The sequence below is a fragment of the Cricetulus griseus genome, chromosome X (assembly GCF_003668045.3).
Source record: "Cricetulus griseus strain 17A/GY chromosome X, alternate assembly CriGri-PICRH-1.0, whole genome shotgun sequence".
Taxonomy (NCBI): domain Eukaryota; kingdom Metazoa; phylum Chordata; class Mammalia; order Rodentia; family Cricetidae; genus Cricetulus; species Cricetulus griseus.
Window position 1 is genome coordinate 49,742,397 of NC_048604.1, and position 21,445 is coordinate 49,763,841.

Sequence of the window (21,445 nt, forward strand, 5' to 3'; positions counted from 1 at the left end):
TCTATAAGGCTTCCTCTAAATGCCCCTATGTCCTTTTCATTGTTTACATTAAAACCTAATTTACTCCTGGTTAACTTTATCTTATGGCTGAAGAAACCAATGGGGTTCTGTGTAGCTTCGTTTTTTTAAGATGTTTTGTTTTGTTTTGTTTTGTTTTTTGCTTTTGTTCATTTTACATTTAAAATATCTGACTGATAACATTTAGTCATATTCCTCAGTCCTAAAATGCACTTGGATTACCTCAATATCTACTCAGCCTAACAGTTTCATCAAGTCTCGATCTACCTTTCCAGACTGAGAATTTATACCACATTGGCCAAATAATCAGACAAATGATCATTACTGGAGTTCTCTCTGAACCTCTTTGTTAGCTTATTTATCCTATCTTCAAGGAAGGAAACCACAATATTATATGTCAAAGCCTCCAAGCATCAAACAAACATTTTAAATCATTAACTATCTCTCCAGCCCTTGGAAATCGTCAACCAAATATGGGTTCTTCTTTAAAACACCTACATATAATCTTATCTCTTGATGTATGACATGGTTTTTGTCACATACATTACAGATTCACTTAGATTATAAATTCCCTAAAGAGAGTGTCTTTACTTAGTCATTTCTCTATCATCATTGCCCCCATTAGAGTAGCTTACATACGCTATATGACATATTTGTAATCAATAAATATTAATTTTAGTTTAGTATCTTAAGTAACCACAGATAGGCAATCTGATATTGCCCAAGGATTTCACAAAACAAAATATATACACAGATGCTTATGAAATAGCCATTAAAATTGCTACTAACTACATATATACACAAATTTTACAACACTGGAGAGAACATACCAGGCTTCATACATGCTAGACAAACACTGTACCATTGCAGTATATGTACTACCGAGATACTCCATATATTGAAACTATGTGTATATTTACATTTCATAGTCTAAATTTTCTCTGGAGGTTAATGAGAATACCCTCATAGGCTCATATATTTGAATACTTTGGTCCTTAATTGGCAGAACTGTTTGAGAAGAATGAGGAGATGTGGCGTGTTGGATGAGGGCTGTCACAGTGGGATAGGCTTTGGGGTCTCAAAAGATCATGGCATTCCCAGTTACCTCTCTCTGATTAATGTTCTAGACCAAGTTGTAAGCTCCCAGCTACTGCTCCAGCACCATGACTGTCAGACTGTCACCTTTATCCCTGGCATGGTGGGTATGGATTCTAACCCTCTGAAAATGTAAGCCCCCCAAGTAACCTTGTTCTTCCATAAGTTGCCTTCATCATGGTATATTATCACAGTAATCAAAAAGTAACTTATGATACTGCCTGTCTATCTCTCATCTAAGAGGCATATATCAGCATGGTTAAGAATCTATATTTCTACCAGATTACCAGGGAGAGCAATCAGATTACTGAAGAAGGTATAATTTAAAATAGCTGAGATTCAGAACCAGTCATCCGCAATATATATGGAAGCTCATTTTAAACTAATGTGGCTTTAATTTTCATAATGGAAAGAAGAAATCAACGTGGCATTGTAATGATAACTGGCAATGAGCTACCATTCAATTGAGGCATGTAATCATCCATTGCAATGAGCTATTTTCTCTAAAGACTCTGAATAATCAGTGGAGTAGTGGCAGAGAGATAGAGACATCAGTCCTAAGTATAACACGCTGTATTTCATCTATCAGAGAGAAATCTTCAAAAATCATCATAGAACAATAACTTTAACATAGTCTAAACAAATCTACATATACAGCTTCCAGTATCTCCCATGACATTTGAGAAAAGGAAATCAAAAATTTATTCAAATTTAACACTTCAAAAATAGTTTTCAAAATGCTAAATATTACTCATATTTTCTTTATACCCAGTACTATTAAAATTATTAGGATTGTTTCTTTCTTCCTCTAGGAAATTATTTGATAGAAGAGAATGATTTATATTTGTTCATTTGAAATCAGCCACCCACACATCCCAGACTTCAAAATGCACTGTTAAAAGCATTTTGGATTCACTCAGTGAAAATTATTTTTATTCCAATAAAAGATACAATTATGAAACGTAAGAGAGGACAAGTTTATTTCTTACAATTGATGGAGTACAAAGTCTCAACTGAAGAATCATCTGGCCAATGGGAAGAAGAAGCCTAAGCAGAATGCTCAGAGTTCTTGCAGTAGAAATGGCCCCCAAGAGTAGTTTGCTGATAGGGGGATGAACTAACTATGATGTACCCTGATGATACATAGGAACTAAGTAAGTATTCTCCTGCCCCCATTTTTACCAACACCATTTCTGTCTTGCAGGCATTAAGCACTGTGTAGCCTCTAGCTAAAATCTCTCTGTGCATTCATTGTGGTAGGTAGGCACACATATCCAACAAAAACACATAAAGACAAAAAAGACAGAAAGAAACAGTTTAACTTAATTAAAACAAAATGTTGGCTTGTACACATGGCTGGGCAGGGTTTCTTGCTGTTGTTTTTTTGTTTTGTTTTGTTTTGTTTTGTTTTTACTATAACAACAAAAGTAAGAGTTGCTGAAATTATGTACCCCAAACCAGCAGAATCAACATCACGGTGAATGTGCTAACACTTCAAATTATGGAGCCCCAGCTCAAGAGTTATGGGATCAGTCCCTAGGGGTGGTGAGATAGCAGCAACGTATTTTTTTAATGTAATTAAAAGTGATCTTACTGCTTGGTCAATTTCACAACCAGTGGCATAGGAAAGGTTTGTTAAGAAGTAGAGGAACCCTTTTTGGAAACAAGACACAGGCTCAGAACTCTAGACTGCTATATACATCACTCCCAACCACAAACACTCTCACTACCAGAGCACACAGAACCAGTACAGAAATCCAGATGAATCACATAAGGCTGACAAGTTTTACAAAATGCATAAATTGCAGCTCTTAAAGAATACCAATTGGGGCATGCAGAATCACAAGAATACAGTTGATGATTACATTAAAATCTGACTCAGGTATTATTACACTTTTAGACATAAATGTTCCCATGTTGTCTCAACCAGAATATATGAATTTCTGATTTACTATGGATGATAAATTGTGAGAGATATAGACAATAACGCTGGAAAAAAGAATGATGATTAATATTCTGTATTTAAATTCAATAGCCATCTAGAAACAGATTTTTTCTTCCCTTTTTCCTGAGACACAATTTACATGAGTGTACCATAACGTGCCACATACCACACAATAGGACCAGTACCAAGATCTCATGGAAGAATTCAGGATTGCTGCAACTACATTGAGTTTGTATCTATGAACATAATATAAATGCATTCATTACTCACAGTCTAGTTCATAAGTTTCTGTAGGATATTTTACAGTTCATGTTATTGATTTTTAATATCCTAACTGTCGTAAGAAATCAAAGAAACAGATCCAGAGTCTAAAGAAACAGATCCAGAGTCTAACTGAAATTTTTACAAAAAATTCAGGCAAGGTATTTTATCAGCAAGAATGGGAGACAAAAAAGAGTAAAGAAAAAGAACATGTATGTTAAAGAAATTGGAGTATATTATTATTATGTTATTATTATTATTATTATTATTATTATTATTATGTTTGCAAATAGGAGACATTCAAATTAGGAGGTCTCTTGGCAAGCTACAAGACACACATCCAAGCCGCTGCTTGTGAAACTTCCCAAAGGACACAATAGAACTAAATAAAGACAAGAGAAGCCCATGCAGGATGTTTAATCTGCAAGTAATCAAGAAGGTAGAATTAGAGATGAAAAAGAAGCCAGGAAATACATTATTTTCTTTGTTTTTGTTTATTTGTCTATGTTATTGTTTGTGGGGTTGTTTTGTTGTTTGAGACAGGGTCTCTCTATGTTAACTTGGCTGTCCTGGAATTCACTGTATAGAACAAGCTTGCCTTAAACTAAGTACGATTCTCCTGTTACTGCCTCCCAGGTGCTGGTAGCACTGAGACATTACTCTAACCATATGTATAAAAAGTGGCAGTAGGTATTAAACAGTGGAAAATCTGGTATGCTACTGAAGAAGTTAAAATTTAAAGACCATTTCCAAAGTTTATTGGACAATTAAGAAAACATTCCACCATCCATCAATGGGCTATACTCTGTGAGCCCACACAGTGATAACTGAGCCCACACAGTATAAATGCCTATTTTTTATAGGAGAATATATACAGATTCTAATTCTATGTATTATATCCCTTCTGTATACGTATATGCATGCATGAGTTTCATGTATGTGTATATTTTTGTATTCTGGAAATCTTCATTCATCCTGCTTTCGACTGTTAAGTATTGGGATTAGCCACCAGCACTACCAACACAGGTTGAAATTGGTTTTTCATGTTCATTTAATGCAGGATTGAGAACAGTGCCTGAATGGAATGGAAAATATAAATAAGATAGCAAGATCAAGTTAATATTTATTTTCTATCGTATTACAAAGCAAATCCCTGAATGTACAAAGTATAGTATTAGTTTTAGGCCAAAGTATATTATTAGGCATAAAAGATTTCAAAAATATTAATATAACTTTTCATCATTTAATGAAAAGTAATTCTGCAAAATATGTAGAAAACTAGCCCATACTATACATCACCTGTTGATTATTTCAAAACAAAGATGTCAAAATTAAATATTTGGAGCTCACATTACATTACTAGCTATGATATTGTTCAAAACTTTGTATACATTTCCTTCTGACAATACCTACTGCTACCGATTCACACCGTAAAGCCATGGAAATTATACTGGTGTGTGTCTGCGTGACTGGGGTGGGAGTTATAATTCATGCACAAACTTGAATTTATGTTATTGCCATTGCTCTTGTCTATCCTTCAGAACTTGATGGCAAATGTGTACTGCTGAAGACAAAGCATTCATGACTCATAGAACATCGAGAAATCAAAACTGGTATTGATCCAGAAGTTTCATCACTACTGGCTAGCTATCATAATCCTAGAAGGTGCTATACACACTACGGAAGGAGAAAATCAATCAAGAATCTTGTTTGGCTATGAGCTAGATATACAGGCCTGGCAAGGAATGTCTACTAGTACAAAAGTACCATAAATGTCACTATCTGATTGGATCTGAGGCCCACTCCACAATATGGATCCCATAATTGGCACCATTATCAGTATCAAGAACCTGTGGCTAGACAAGTTCATAGGCCCTAGAGGAGAACTTCTATTACTCTGCTTAATGGACTTAGTATTAAACCAACTCCAAGTGACACTGTTATACACATAGATAAATACACATCTCAAATTTCATCATATTAGTTTCTTTTCGCAGTAGGTGATTAACATGTAGAAGTACAACTCATCAAAGGGCAGAGAATAAGAGATAGTGGTGTGCTCATCTATATCATACTGTCACACTCTTTCTTCTCAAGGCTCAGAGATCATAATTTCAAAAGAAGAGCTGGAAAGACTGTAAGAGCCAGACGCAGTTTATGATTACAATCAAAGGGTGTTTCTATACACAGTAAAGCAAATACATATATGAACTCACAGCAGCTATCACAGTACACACAGGAACTGTTCAAGCTAAACATCATCAAATTCCCAGCATGGAGTGGTGGATGGGAGCCTGAAGTTCCATTCCTAAGCCAGGGCCTATTGATAATTGATATACGACTAGAAAAGGACAGTTATTTGTGTGTGTTTGTATTAAGGGTATAGTTCCTGGTATGTGAACTGTACTCTAATGAATGGCCATATACCCAAGAGTATATACGCAGCATAAACTAGACTCAATGATTTAAATAAAAAAAATGAAGGAATATAGTTGGGTGTGTATGGAAAGGAAAGTAGATCTGGAAGTAGTCGGGGTGAATATAAACAATGCACAAATTCTTAAAAATTAATAAAATATTATTTTTTAAATAAAATGTATTAAGAGTTTAAAAGTGGGAATGGCTCACTTATACTGATCAACATGATCAATGATCAAAGGAAAAAAAAACTTTACATTGAATGGAAGTATAAAAGAATCCATTTAACACTAATTCTAAGAGGAAGTGAGACTCTCCCACATCTAGTTCTCCAGGGCAAAACAAAATGAGGAAAAACTTTCTCTAAACGTAGTTATTCTATTAAAAGAATTTAAATTTTGTTCTCTTCCAGATCTACATAAAGAACAATCTTTCACAAAACTTCAATATTTTATCAAGAATTAGATATTTATGCTCAGTATTAGCTCATTGCATTTCTGGCAAATATAACCTTAATATTTGGTGGAGAAAGGAGTCTATTATACACATGCATAAATATAAAAGGACACAGTGATTATACGTTCAATTTGATAAGATTCTCTAGATTTATAGCAACCTTTCAAAGGAGTTAAAGCTAAAATTAGAAAGTTCTACACTAAGTCCCTTAAGTTGTAAAAGCAATTGGTCTCATGTGAAGGAGAGCAATATTAGTCATGTCATCCCTTTATCACTGTTTGTGCAGTGCTAAAGGCTAGTAGAGACAGTATTGTGTTTTGTGCAAAAGATTTGATTTCTCTCTAATGGTGCTCTAATCCCATGTGGAATCCGATACTACAGCCCAAATCACTGGAACAACAAATAAAATGATTGATACTTCTAAGTTTCTTGGGGAATCAGAAAATGGGTAAAAAAATATAACACATGAAACAATTAATTCAAGTAGTTTAAGATACTTAGAACAATATTGTAAATGTTGTCTTTCTAATTTTGAGACAAAACCATCATATTTTAATACAATGTCCCTGATGTAATGTTCATTAATGCAATTATAACAAAATTTAGGTTATATGTACTTGGATAAAGAGAATGAGATCCACATGAATAAGTAAGACCACTGTATAACCTAACAAAACAATATTGTATATTTACTTCATGGATCAGTAACTCCAAAAAGTAATGAAGGTAAATGTCATTGTTTAACCACCTTTAAAGGATGTTTTCTTGAAGGAAATCAATTTTATAATTGTCACTCTTTCAATATATACATCCATCAAAAAGCAGATGTTAAAATAAAAAAGAATACAATAGCAACGTGCATATGCTTTACCTGGGTTTAATTAAAATAAAGACAATTGTATCCATTCATTTTGTCTACATGAAAGTAAATACATTAGAACTAGGCATTTGAATTCCTTGAAATGATTCACTTTCATAGATAAATGCATGAACTATTTCTGACCAATTATAATATACCTATTTGATGCAATGCTGCCATTTCCAGGCATTTGTGCATAAGCTTTGAAGCATGACACTTGCTGACCGCTTATTTCTCCTGATTCACAAAAAGGTTGAATGTGTTAATTTTCCAGCTTTGCCTCTCAGAGGCTTTTCTTGAATGCTGTGATAGATTACAATTTCCTTAGAAATTCCCAAAGAAGACATCCAATCGTTCTCTCTGGCTGCATTTATTCTCTCCATCAGTCTCACTGACAAGATCCTGCTATGTCCTATGTGATTCACACCCTTTTAAGAGGAGAAAATGTTCACCTTTTCAGGTTGATTACATTATATAAAAACAAATTTCTCTTTCATACTGTTATAACAAAATACTGCAATACCTCAAGTCGCATGCAATAGTCTTCTTAAAGAACAAAACTAACTGCAAATTTTCTCTCAGAGAACAGTTCCCTATTATTAAAATCAATTTCTTAGTCTGCCTGAATTACTTTGGAGATAGTCTAGGAAATAGCTTTAACTGTATCTATTTTAAATATCAACAGGCTAGGCAGTGAAGATTATTTTCCCCTGCATCTGCCTTTAAAAGTTATAAAAGTATAATACAAAGTTGTATCCTGTAGCAATAATGGCGTAAATTATTTCAAGTGTGAATGAAAATGAAAATAGACTTCTCAATCTATAGTAAATAGAGAAAAAGCAAGAGTAAAGAACATTTCCCATATTCAAGCCAAAACCAGTCATATTTTACATCTTGATATGTTTGCAATTGTGACTATAATTATGTTAGAAAACTTACTAAATCTGATGGCTTACTGATCTAACCATTCAAATTTACAATAAAATGTTAGCTTCCACAAGAAAAAAATGTATTGGTTTATTTTCCAAAGCTAAGTAATATAGCTAAAATTCTATCATGTACTCCACAGGACATCCAATTTCTGTTGGTTCCATTGAATTTTGTTAAAATGAATTTATTCCAAGAAAGCACATTCCTAATCTGCAAATCCTGAAAATGAAAAAGGGTTGACAGAGTTTATCTGTCATAAATAAAGTAAGTCCTTGACTGCAATCAGGAAAAACAATGGCATTAGCACAAAACACTGGCTCACATCCCCTTTTTTCTAACCCAGTTTGTATATTATGCTTTCTGATTCTGCTGGGAAGTAAACAAGTGGTAAATGAATTCTCCTGCAGTATAAGAAAAGAAGGGCAAGGAAAGCTGAAGGACAATTGCTCTTTGATGAGTACGAAACAGAAATGCAACCTTTCTTCTCACCTACCAGGTACAATGTGAAAAACATGTAATTAACGTCTCATTATACATGGTGATTGCTATGTAGACAAAGATCAAACAAATTTAATGTTCACGGATATTTTTAGCACAGGATATTACACATATGTCGGAAAGGAACAATTTCTTTGGATGTTGTTTACTAAGAGCATGAAATTTAAAGATAGAAACTTTTGTCTTTTCTGTATTAATCTTTATATTTTATATTAAATATATCTATATAAAACTGAGAAATAAACTGTGGCGAATATGTAATTTTTGCTTGTACCTATATGGGTAAATGTATTTTTATTCATTGTATTTTCAGTAGTGGAAACCATATATATTTATAATATACACATGACTTATTCATAAAGCTGTGGAATAACAACATATACATTTCTCATATCCTCATCATTTTTCTCCTATGGTGAAAACAGTACAAAATATATTTTCTTAGCAATTTTCAATAGTATATTATACTATTATTTACTGTATATAGTCACCACTATATACACTAGATAACGTGAGAAATTTTGTAACCTTTGACAAATATAAATTTCCTAATACATTTGATGTAAATGAAACTTTTCAAAATCATTAACGAAAACACATTAATCAAAACAGGAACCTTAATGTGTATTGTCAATTATTAAGTGAAAGGTAATCTTTATTTTTCTATTACAATGAAATAAGCCATCTATGTAGAATGAATATGTGTTAACAAAAATAATAGCTAACATATGATGTATATAATTATTACATGATAAAATATGAAAGAGATATCATCCTTTAGTATATACAACCTGGCCTATTTTTTTTTATTTTCAGAATAATTGAAAAGTATAGTAATTTATAAAAGATACACATTTTATGTAATAAGTCTCTCAAGATATAAACATCTTTTAAAGGACTATAATGTTATGAATACTACAATTTCATTAGCCTTCTCAAAATGCTAATGACATTTGCTTGTGTGTACCAGGGAGATCAAACCGAGAGACTTGCACATGGTTGATAAGTAGTCTACCACTGAGCTACATGCCTATCCTTGGTTTTATAAAACAAGGTGTCAGGCTGGCCTAAAAGTCATAAATGTAATCAGGGCAAGTCTCCAAGTCACAATAGTCCTGCTTAGACTCTCTGAGTAGTGGAATTATAGGTTCATTCACTATAGAAAGTGTAATAGCTACTTTTCTCCTCATTTTGGACAGTTAAACACCAAATAAAGTATAATCTTTTTGGAAGAAAAGATGCAAAAGAGGGAGGGAGGAGGAAAGGGAGGGAAGCAGGCTGACTGGGAATAAATTTGTCTTCATTTGCAAATAAACTGTTACAAAATAAAACACTGAAATGTATAGCTTTACTGATCATAAAATCAAGTAAGTTACTCCATTTCCCAGATGAAAAATATAAAGTTGACTACATTTTCTTTGGCCACAATGCTAAATAGAAAAAAAAATTATACTCAGAATTATACTCAGCAATTTGCAATTGCTACCTTCCTCCTATACAAGTTCATTATTAACAACTCAACAAGTAATATAAAAATTATCAGTTAAGCCAGATCTACTGCAACACATCAAAGTTCCATGTCACTCTGAGGACTGAAGCTGAAGGATCACAAACTCAAGGCCAGCCTGGGTTACAAAATGAAGTCTGGCAATACAGGTCGGTGTATAATGTTCCGTCCCCAGTAGTAACCCCAAACAATTTTGTTGATAGCATTCTTTGCTGGGTTTCTCTTTCATTTCATGATGTAAATTATACCTTAAATTCACCAATGGATGTATTTGCTTGCAAAAACAAAAAACAGTAAGGTATTTTCATTTTGATTATTCATTTTGTTTTCCATCATGAAAGAAAGGGAAACTTTAGGCAATAAAAATAGTACTGATACCCCCAAATACACTTTTTGTTGCACAGTATTCTAGACACAGGTTGTGAAAAATTCAGCAGGATACTCATTATAGAACCTGTTCCTTCCATCTACCATCCTCATAAAACAATAGAACATCCCTGAAAATCTATTTTCCTTTCTACTTCCTAATTAATACCATATTTCTTTAGAGAAGAAAATACTACAGAAGATGGACTATCAAAACACAGAGACGTAATTACATACAAACATTTAAAATTAACGTCAAAACATGTAGTAAATATGAGTTGATAGTCAGTCTGCTAGAAAAGTATTGAGAAGTCTCTAGCGAAAATGTAATAGTTGTTTTTGGTTTGGGAATAGCAGTGCTTGTTTGACATTACAGAATTCTCTACTCAGCCAGAATGTTGCAGACTGTCATGTGCCATCCCTGTCCACTAACTTCCTTACTTCATCATCTCTTTGAATTTCAAATTTCAAATTTCCCAATTTTCAATAAATTGAATGACTTCCTTTTTTGTTTTGCAAAACCAACCCCCATCCTCTTTCAATGATGTCCTTTTCCAAAAGGACTAAGGTGTGAACAAAAGTTCAGTAATGAAATAGAAAAGCTCTGGGAGTGATCAAAACAACAAAAGTAAGAGCAAATAAGATGAAATACACTGTCAAAGGTGACTCCAGATCATATGCACACGGCAGAGATACAAAACCATGATGGGATAAGAGAACTCCCAACAATAAAGTATATTCATTTATTCAATTGTTAAAAAAAAACAAGGGATAAATGGTTCCCAGGAATGGAAGTGGCATGAACTCCTGAACTAATTGGGAGCATGAGGGTAGGGGGGAGGGAGCTGCTACAATAAGAGCAAGAGAAGAAGAGTAGAGGAGAGGAAATGGAGGGGAAGAAATATTGAGTTGGGGGAAGAATAGAGGAGAGAGAGCAGGATGAGAGATACATATCAGAGGGAGCCACTATAGGTCCGAGAAGAGATCTGGAACCAGGGAGATCTCCAGAGACCTACAAGGATGACACGATCTGACAATCCAGGCAATGGTGGAGAGGATAACCTAAAAGCCCTTCCCCTAAAATGAGATTGATGACTTCTCTTTATGCCATCCTAGAGCCCTCATCCAGTGGCTGATGGAAGCAGAGACAGACATCCACAGATATACAATGAGCTGAAAACGGGAATTTAGTTGAAGAGAGGGAGGAATGAAGAGCAAAGGGGTCTGTACCAGGTTGGAGAAACCCACAGGAACAATTGGCCTGAACAAGGGAGAGCACATCGACCTCAGATGCTGTCAGGGAGGCCAGTACAGGACTGATCCAGACCCCTGAACATGGATGTCAATAAGGAGGCCTCTGCATTCCAGAGAGCCTCTGGTGGTGGATTAGTATTTTTCCCTGGTGCAGGAAGGGACTTTGAGAGCCCATCCAACGTGAAGGGTTACACTCTGGCCCTGGACACATGGGGAAGGGCCCAGGACACATGGGGAAGGGCCAAGGACCAGCACAGGAAGATTTGGTGGACTTTGCAGAGCCCCCATTGAGGGCCCTACCCTGCCTGAGGAGTGGTGGGTGGGTGGGGTTGGGGGTAGGCTGGGGTGGGGGAGGAGGGATGGAGGTGAGGGAAGGGAGAGGAAAAAGGGACTTTCATGTGAAACAAGCTGGTTCCCTAACTAGAACTAATAAATAAATTAAAAAAATAACAACCGAATAGTTATTTTAAAAGTAAGTTGAATAATTTCGTTTGATTTCAAGACTTGCGAGCTCACAAACAGAAAAATCCCAGCAACATGCTTATATATATGTCCTCACAGCATGCGAGTAACATGGTTCTTCAATCTCTAAAGAAGTGTTTGGTTATTCGTATTTATCTAGCATCATTCATATTGATAGCTCAGAAACGTCTAGTCACATATTTGAAATGTTAATCTATTTGGAATTCTTTCTCCTCAACTCAACTCTTCTAAAATAGTATATTTTTAATTCCCAGGCTCATTTAAAAGGAGAAAGAAGTCATGAAAGTGAATGCTAGAATCAGCATGTGAATTATTATTACTTGTAAATAATTCAAAAATAATAAGTTCAAATAGCATATAATATGATGAATGTTTTCCAATGTTGAACAGCAAAGTAAGAGAATAATTAGTGTCGATTAATTGTGTATTTCATAATAGCTAATGGAGATAATTTTTAATGTCCATAGCACAAAAAATTGATAAGTGTTTGGAATGATTTATATTTCAATTACCCTGATCTGATCATTACACATTACATACATCTATTAAAATGTCAAAACCTGTCCTATAAATATATACAAATAGTATCCATCAATTAGATTTTAAGAAAATAATTTCAGATAACTAAATAAAAGCCTCCTAATGACTAAACATAACACATCCTCTATTCCATTCCCAGAAGAATGTAATGATGAATAAGTAAATGGAAGGAATACTTTACAACTTACAGTGTGACTTAAGATCAAAGAGTATCCCAAGATTGATGGCCTCTCACAATAATAGCATTATGCTATTTCAATCAAGGTTCATATGCTGGGCTCTAACACAATACAAACTTCTTAAACATTTTCTATATGAAAGAAATATTCATTAATGCTTAATACAGATATAGATTTGGATCTATTTCAGGGTGTCCTTTATTCCTTGACAAATAAATATTAATCCCCATGGGGAAATTTATGATAACATAATTTCTTGTAAATCTGTTTACAGCACTTCAGTCTTCAGTACCTTTTGATAAATGAATATTGAAAAAGCAAATTTAAGAATGCATCTCAAAGAAACTCATTAGGAACCTGACATCAAAGAAGGTACAGTACAATATTAAAACACATGCCACACACACACACACCCACACACCACCACCACCACCATCACCACCACCACCACCACCTACATAGATTTCGACTCAAAACCAAGGGATATATTCCTGAAAATAGGGGGAATTGGAGACAACCTGAATATTATCAGCAGCACTGGATTTTACAGAAGAGATCAAACATCTAGCTGTGGGTTTATTTGGGATGAAAGAAGGCTTTAAAACCATATTCATGTCATAGGCTGCTAAACAATCTCACCTGAAGCTCATTTACTTGTAAAAGAACACTGTAATATCATGCTCGTTTCTACATTCTGCCTGTATGGATTCCATCTCAACACAAGGTTTTCAGGTTGAAGTTGCCTCAAGTGAAATAGCCTTACTGATAGGTGGGAAATTTCCCCAATTTAAATGTCCATTATCTAACATCAGTCAAACAGCTGGGGTCGAAGAGCAACTACTGTTGTCTAGTGCACATGGATCTCCTCTCAACAATCCACACGGAATACTTAGCTCTCCTAGGTGTGTTAGCTGGCATCTTAATTGTGAATTGTCAGCTATCCAACTCCTATCAAAAGTTTAGCTGAGATGATAGATATGCCCAGGGGAGAACCTCAGGGGCATTCCTGAAATATAATAAACCTTAGTAACAGGTTAGAATGCAGGAAATCTGCAACTAGTACTATTACTATAGGTGTGAGTAGAAAGGCTCCATGTGGGAAAAGAACAGTCATTCATTCATAGAGATTCTCTGTGTTTCATGAAAATTTATTGAATTGGTTTGTACAGTATCTCTGATTTGAAAAACATGAAATAAAATTCTCAAGTTCAAAATTAGGAAGATTCCCCCCCTTTAAATCATGAATGCACCATAATTTACAGGTGAAAATTCTGTCTTGCAATATATTGCTACCCATGACTCTTCAGTACAAATAATATACACTCAGATCATTATGTCACAATGGACCAGACTTTGGAAATGAACTACGTTCTCCTCTATTTTAGATGCTTATTCTTTATATTCTCACATATCACTTAAAAAAAAAAAGATGTGACCTTGGTGGAATATCCACATCATGTAAAAATAAAACAAATTCAAACAAAGAGCCCCTATTTATCATAACTATACTGAAAGTTACCCATTAAAACAATTCAAAGACTTGCTCAGCTTTGGGTGTGCCTAATGATTTTTTGGTTTATTTGTTTGTTTGTTTGTTTGTTTTGAGACAGGATTACTTTGTGTAAAAGAACATGTTGTCTTGGAACTAGCCTTGTAGAACAGTCTGGCCTCAAACTCAGAAATCCACCTGCCTCTGCCCCGTGAGTGCTGGATTAAAGGCGTGTACCACCACAGCCTGGCTGCCTAATTCCTTTTAAAATTAATATAGCACACAAAGACCTTGTTTCCTTCTATTATGAGGTATAATGCTGAATGTAACTAAGGCAAGAAAATTGCATTTTAAACAAATATTTCATGATTAAAATTTTAAGGTTTCTTAACATTTAAGTTAGTTTGGTCAAATTAATTTGTATGTGCTTGAGACTAATTGATAATACTGACCAAAAATTTAACAGAATGCATGAAAGTTGATATAACAGCAATGACTGCAGCATTTTCTATTCTCTGCATAAAAGTACTACTAATATTCTGAAATAATTCATGTACTAGAAACTTACAGCAAACAAACTGCAAACATAAATATTAAAAACCTGCTTTAGTAATAGTACTCAAAATGCTGCCTTCTGAGCTGTGCTTACATTTTTAAGTCCTGTTCCCATTTCTACACCATAAATCATTGCCTTCATTATTCCATTTTTCATAGGTAGCTCTCAATAAAGCATTCTAGGAGTATTGATCTGTACTTACCTTTATATTAATTCTCTAAGTAGTGTTGGCTGCATTGCCAAGCTTTTAATAAGTTTAATACAGGCTGTTTAAATAGTTATTAACACTCATAATTGAGAAAATACTTCTATTGCTAATTTGTACTGCTGTCAAGATCCAGCTACATTCATTACACTGACTATGTTAAACGCATATTTGTTAATATGCTAGAAAATGTGTTTAAACATAAATGAAAGAACTATCAAGAAAAAATACATCAGAGATAACACAAACAACTGCACATTTGTAAACTCGAGACAATTTTATTTTCCATTTTCACATGTGTGAAAACATTTACTGAGGAAGCCACAGTCACAGGAAGTGAGCACAATCATTTTGCCTTGGGTTTGGCAGAAATTCAGATACTCAGCAAAACAGAAGAAAAGTTTCCAAGCATGATAACATATCCCTCAAGCTACAAGGATATTTCCAGAAGAATGATGAAAATCATCCTATTCAATCACAATTCTAGGATGCTATTTTTTAAAATATTTAATTATTCTTTTGGAATTTCAGACATGTATACAACATCTCTTGATCACATCCACCCCTCATTTCCCTCCTTTGATTTTCCACAGAGCCCTTCTACTCCAAACTCCATGCCTTCTTTTTCAAACAATAAATTCCATTGTTCCCAGTTAATGCTGGCCATGTGTGTGTGACTGTGAGGCCATCCACTGAAGAATTGTTAACCAAGCAAAGGTCACACACCACCGGGCATTGATGGCTCACGCCTTTAATCCCAGCACTCGAGAGGCAGAGGCAGGCAGATCTCTGTGAGTTCGAGACCAGCCTGGTCTACAACAGCTAGTTCCAGGACAGCCTCTAAAGCCACAGAGAAACCATGTCTCAAAAAAAAAAAAAAAAAGCAAAGGTCACACCCCTCAGGAGGTCAAATAAAAGTGACACTCCATCCCCTGGAAACCATAAATTCTGAACAGCTAAATCCTCAGCAAGTGGTTAGGCCCTTTGAGCCACTTGCCCATGCTGCAAAAATTTTGAGTGGCTTCATCTTCTGCAGTTCTTAGGCAGGTAACCACAGGTACTGTGAGTTCATGTGCACAACAGCCAAGTCATGCCCAATATTTTACAAAAGTCCCCATCCTCCAACACTTACAGCTTTACTAATCTTCAAAATAGTATTTTCTCTTTTAGTTGAGTGTTGAGAAAATTTTCTGGCAATGTTTTATTGCATCACACTTTGGTTCCTCATGAAATATATTGCCAAATATCTATATATCCTATAACTGCTTCACTGGGCTAAAATGTTCCAAACTCACAAGTCATTTCCCATTAGACAGTGCTTCCTTTTATAAATTCAGGAAGGGAATAAAAATACAAATTTGTAAGTCACATACTGCTCTTTCTAAATCACAGAGACCATGGTATGTGCAAAGTCTAGTGCAAGTTGTGATGAAGGGACTAAGATTCCTTTTACTGCTGAAGTACATGGATTTTTAGAGTATTAGAATAATAAACATTGTATTTCTTTAAGTCACTGTGAAATAAAAAAAGAATAATGGGTAAAGCATGCAATGCTGTCTGCAGCTTATGAATATGGTTCAATCAAACCAACACATTCCAATCCTATGTGGGAGAAGTTATATTCATTATCTTATTCTGATCACAGCTAAAAATGCATGGTCACAAAATAGTACAAGATTAATGAGAATTCTTTCTTCCTGCTTAAGAAGCACAGGTTGTTCCTAATGGGTCAATATCCACATCAAATCACACTTTTTTGTACATAAATTACACAGTATCAGACATCATGAAACAAACAAGACTGCAAGTGTGCCACTTCCCCAGAACAGAGGAAAAATTAAATGAGAAAAGAAGACATGTGAGCATGAAACAATTATAAAACATAGGCAGCTACTAATAAATATGCATAACAGAATATACATAATGACGGAATGCACAGTAAGAGATTTGAGACATCATGAGCTAATTATAGTTGATAAGAGAAATTTTTCAGCATTTGCTTTTAGCAGAAAATAATAGAACTCAATTAACTTTATTTTATCATCAGTGAATTAAATAATAAAAAAATGTGAATTGATTATTCCATTTAATATTTTAAATATCTGTGATTGCGGTTGCGCAAAAAAAAAATGGGAATCAGTCTACCTCAAGATCCAGCAATTCCTCTCTTGGGCATATACCCAAATATTGCATGTCCATGCAACAAGGACATATAAGTTCAACATGTTCATAGCAGCATTGTTTGTAATAGCCAGAAAGTGGAAGCAACCTAAATGCCTCTCAACTGAAGAATGGATAGAGAAAATGTGATACATTTATACAATGGAGTACTACTCAGCAGAGCAAAGCAATGGAATCTTGAAATTCACAGGCAAATGGATAGAACTAGAAGAAACCATCCTGAGTGAGGTATCCCAGTCACAAAAAGACAAACATGGTATGTACTCATTCATATATGAATTTTAGACATAGAGCAAAGGATTACCAGCCTACAATCCTCTTCACCAAAGAAACTAGGAAACATGAAGGACTCTAAGGGAAAAATGCATGGACCCCAGGAATGGGAAGGGGCAGATCTCCTGAGCTAATTGGGAGCATGAGGGTAGGGGAGAGGGAGCTGCCAGAATGAGAGGAGGAGAAGAAGAGAGGAGAGGAGGAAATCGAGGAGCAGAAATATTGAGTTGGGGGAAGAATAGAGGAGAGCAGGATGAGAGATACCATGTTACAGGGAGCCATTATAGGTCCAAGGAGAGATCTGGCACAAGGGAGATTCCAGAGACCTACAAGGATGACAAAAACTGACAATCTGGCAGTGGTGGAGAGGACAACCTAAATGCCCTTCCCCTATAAAGAGGCTGATGACTACTTTTTATGCCATCCTAGAGCCCTCATCCAGTGGCTGATGAAAGCAGAGGCAGACACCCACAGATATACACTGAACTGAACTCTGGAACTTAGTTGCAGAAAGGGAGGAATGAAGATCAAAGGGGTCAGTAGCAGGCTGGTGAAACCCACAGAATCAGCTGGCCTGTACAAGGGGGGGTACATGGACCCCAGACTGCTATCTGGGAGGACAATACAGGCTGATGCAGACCCCTAAACATGGATGTCAATTAGGAGGCCTCCGCACTCTAGGGGGCCCCTGGTAGTGGATTAGTAATTTTCCCTGTTGTAAGAAGGGACTTTGAGAGCCCTTTCCACATGAAGGGATGCACTCTTGGCCTGGACACATGTGGGAGGGCCTAGGCCCGGCCCAGGATGATGTGGCGCACTTTGGGGAGCTCCCATCGAGGGTACTACCTTGCCTGGGGAGTGGAGGGTGGATAGGGTGGGGGGAAGGGGGAGGGGTGGGGTCAGGGGAGGCAGAGGGGGTAGGGATTGACATGTGAAGCAAGCTTGTTCCTAATTTGAACTAATAAAACTTACAAAACAAAACAAAAAATATATAATCTTTGCTTAATGGGAAAAAAGAATATATAATAAAACTTAATGGTGATTTTTTAAAACTAGTTCCTGAACACAAAGAAAGCATTTATAATCATGGTAAGAATGGGGAGTCAGCCGTGAGAGAAAAAATACATGGGTTCTTTTGGATATCAGGTTCAATACACAATTATGCAACAATAGTATTAAAATGTACTTCAACATTTCAAGAAAAATTCTGGGGAATGGGTGTCAGGCATGGTGGCACATGCTTTCCTCTGTGAGTTTGAGGCCCACCTCATGTACATAGTAAGCTCCAGGCCAGGCAGGGCAAAACAATGAAACCTTGTCTCAAAAAAACAAAAATGTCTGGAGCTGGAGAGATGGTTCAGCAGTTAACACTTGCTCTTTTTGAAGAGGACCCAAGTTTAGTTCCCAGCGCCTACACAACAGCTCCCAATCATATGTAATTCTAGTTCAAGGAGATCTGATGTATCCTTTGGCCTCTACTTTCAACAGACACACACTGCACACATATATACATGTAATCAAACATTCATATACATAAAAAACAAATCTTTAAAATTCATCTGTGTTAATCAAACATAATAAATATTTAACTTTTAAAAATTCTCTAAATTTGTAGAGAAACAGTCACCCACCTTTGTGAAAATAATTTCTAGCCAGGAAGCTAATTCTATGCGCCAAGATAATAAGAATGGAAATAAGCAAAGGAGAACATAAAACTCATAGGTTTATACTGGAAGCTTTCAATAAGGAGTATCTGAGGTGCAAAGCAAGTACACCAACTTAGAAAGGAAAGTGAGAGCATAAGGAACAGAAACCAAATCTCAGGCATACTCCAGAGTAACTCCATCATATAAGATATAGCCCTCATAATTGGTAACCACAAAAAATACTTTTTTATAAGAAGAAAAAATCTAGCAAAATACAATTTCACTAAGGAGGCTAAAGTGACAAATTTTATATTTTCTAACTTTTCTGAGCTAGTTAATGCCATTTCTTGAAAATAACTGAGCCTTGTTTTGTCATTTTAATTGATTTAAAGCTAATGTCCCTTTGCAAAATAATGGTGGATTGAACATTATCCACTCAGAACTTCAGAATATGACTTTACTTGAAAATAGGATGTTTCTAGATATAAAATAAAGATCACAATGACATTTCTAGTGGATCAGAGTGGGCCATAAGTCATGTCCTTATAAAAGACAGACAAGTGGTCCAAGAATAAATAATCCATGGAAAGAAAAAGCAAAGGCTGGACTCAACCTGCCACAAGCCAGGGAAACCAAGGAGCCAGAATAGGCAAAAATGCTTCCTCTAAGCTCTGGGAGGAAGCTCAGTGAAACTTCTGTCTTCTTTAACTTTAAGAGTCTAAATTTTTAATGTTTTAAACTACTGTCTTTGTGGTGATTGTTGCACAAATCATATGAGATTAACAGGATGATTCTCAGTGATCCCTAATTTCAAGGACTATTTAACTGTTGCACAATACACTGTACTCAAAGTGATTTGTCTTTGCTTGTAGTGTTTGTTTTATCTGTGTAACTTAATTCATATACTTTATTATGATTCTTGGTTTCTTCTAATGCTGGCTTCCTTTTTGCTGTTGCTTCATTGATTTTATTTACATATTTGTTTCTATCCAGTAGGAAGATTAATCTGTTGTTTGCTGTGTTGGTTTGTTTGCTTATTTGTTACTTTCTGAGAGGGCTTTTAAAGCTGAAAATATCTAGAGAGCAAAGTTCCATGGTTTACAGTGGGTTTTACCTGGTGGAAATAGGAAGTATATTCCATTGTATACTATGGGGTGGATGCTGACACTTCAAAGGAATAAAATGAATCTTCTTTAATGTACAAAGTGTTAGTAACATTAAATAACTATTTCCTACAGCACTTCTACACACTTTATTTAAAAATCAATGATACTATTTACTGTGGGTTCTAAATGGAGGAAGACATTATCCTGTACCTTCAGAACTTATTTAGTCTTGTGATAAAAACACAAATACCACTAACGTAAGAGTGCCATCAGGAACTATATTTCGACTGTGATATGAAACATAAAATACATCCGTGACAAAATTATTCACAATTTTAGGAAGGAAAATTGAAATATGTGGTGATAAATAGGAGACTTTTGTTTCTGCCTCCCTTCCAATCTTTGATATAGACTTGGATTTACTTTTGACACCGTCCTTTCCTTAATCTTTTAATAATTCATTCATTTCAAATGGCATTCTATGTTAAGTGTCATCCTTTCCATTTCTTCATGGGAGTTTATTTACTTAAGAGAAATGCAGATGCTGCCCTAGGATGTCAGATACAGAACTGATGAAGATCAAGAAATGGACATAGTATCTATCTGAAGACAAAGAATTCCAAGGTGTGAATTTTTCAACTACTATCTCACTTATAACTCACTATGGCCATAAAAATCTTTATACTGAGTTCTCCAATATGGGAGAGTTAAAACATAAAGGTTCCAGCTACATTTCTCAGACATCACCTGGAATATATTTGTTTCCATCTACCAGAGATGCTCTATTAGAAATCTGAACTGGGCAATACAAAGATCATGTAGTTAACACAAATAATTTGATAATTGAAGAGTCAATGTCAATATTTGAAGTTTAGGATGATTGTCATAAATTTGTTGTAACTGAGTTAAGAGAGGCTTGTGAAACCTAACTGGGTTCTGTTACTACCTTAGAATGGCTAAGGACCTGTCTTCTCAACATTCTTGCTATTCTTAGATGTGGTAGTTTGGATGTAATTGGCTCCCATAACCTCACAGGGAGTGAGCTTCTTAGGAGGTATGGTTTTATTTGAGTAGCTGTGACCTTCTTGGAGTATGGGTGTTGGGAGAGGGCATTGAGATCTCCTATGTATAAGCTACTCCTAATTCAGATCACTCCCAGTTGCCTATGTATCAAGATGTA

At 35.3% G+C, this 21,445-nt stretch overlaps 1 protein-coding gene across 9 annotated transcripts in view; it reads right to left on the minus strand.

The window, feature by feature from the left end:
• Positions 1-21,445, minus strand: part of LOC100768845 (protein diaphanous homolog 2) — a 735,817-nt gene that overhangs the window by 539,905 nt on the left and 174,467 nt on the right. The gene's annotated exons all lie outside the window — the stretch shown is intronic.